We start from the raw sequence: 701 nt of genomic DNA, 5'->3' as shown, positions 1-701 counted from the left end.
TTCTTCTTGCAGACTATGCGAAAATGTGTAAACCATCGTTTTTATACGTACTTGTAATTATACTTGGAAATTATTCCGACACTCGTCTGTGCATAATTTTTATAGCAATTCGGAAAATTGATTTTTTTGTTTGTCTAATGTAATGGAACATCGTACGAATGTTATCTTATTATTATTAAGAACAAAAGTGCAGGTAATAAAATATTATGCATATTTGTGATTCATATAAAGATATCTTTACATTGATCATTTTTTAATCAACTTTATTTCAAGTGATAAATTAATTTAAGTGATAATTGAAAGATTCGGAATAAAGGGTAGACTAAATTTATAATTTGTATAATCCATTTTATAAGTGCAGTTTAGCACACGCAAAGAAAGAGAGAGAGGTTTAGTCAACTGTTTCTTTCATGTATATTTAAGCAAATGAAAATTATATTGGTACAATATCTATTGTAATTACATATTGAAAAGTTGTTTGCATTGCCGATACACTTGTTGGTATCCAAAATCTTGTAGCTTATATACTTGTAAATGTAAATATGTCGTCTTTTAAGAGAAACATACATTAGTATTTAGGTATCTCGTTTAGATTGTCAATCTGAAGCAAAACATACAGACTTATAAAAATTAAATTAACAAATGTTTCTTTTTCGAAGAAGTGTTGGCATTTAGTCATCAGTGGTGTCAATTTTGCTTTC

Source organism: Anoplolepis gracilipes, chromosome 11 (genome assembly GCF_047496725.1).
Source record: "Anoplolepis gracilipes chromosome 11, ASM4749672v1, whole genome shotgun sequence".
Taxonomy (NCBI): Eukaryota; Metazoa; Arthropoda; class Insecta; order Hymenoptera; family Formicidae; genus Anoplolepis; species Anoplolepis gracilipes.
The sequence above is the reverse complement of the archived record's forward strand: the minus strand, read 5'-3'. Positions refer to the sequence as shown.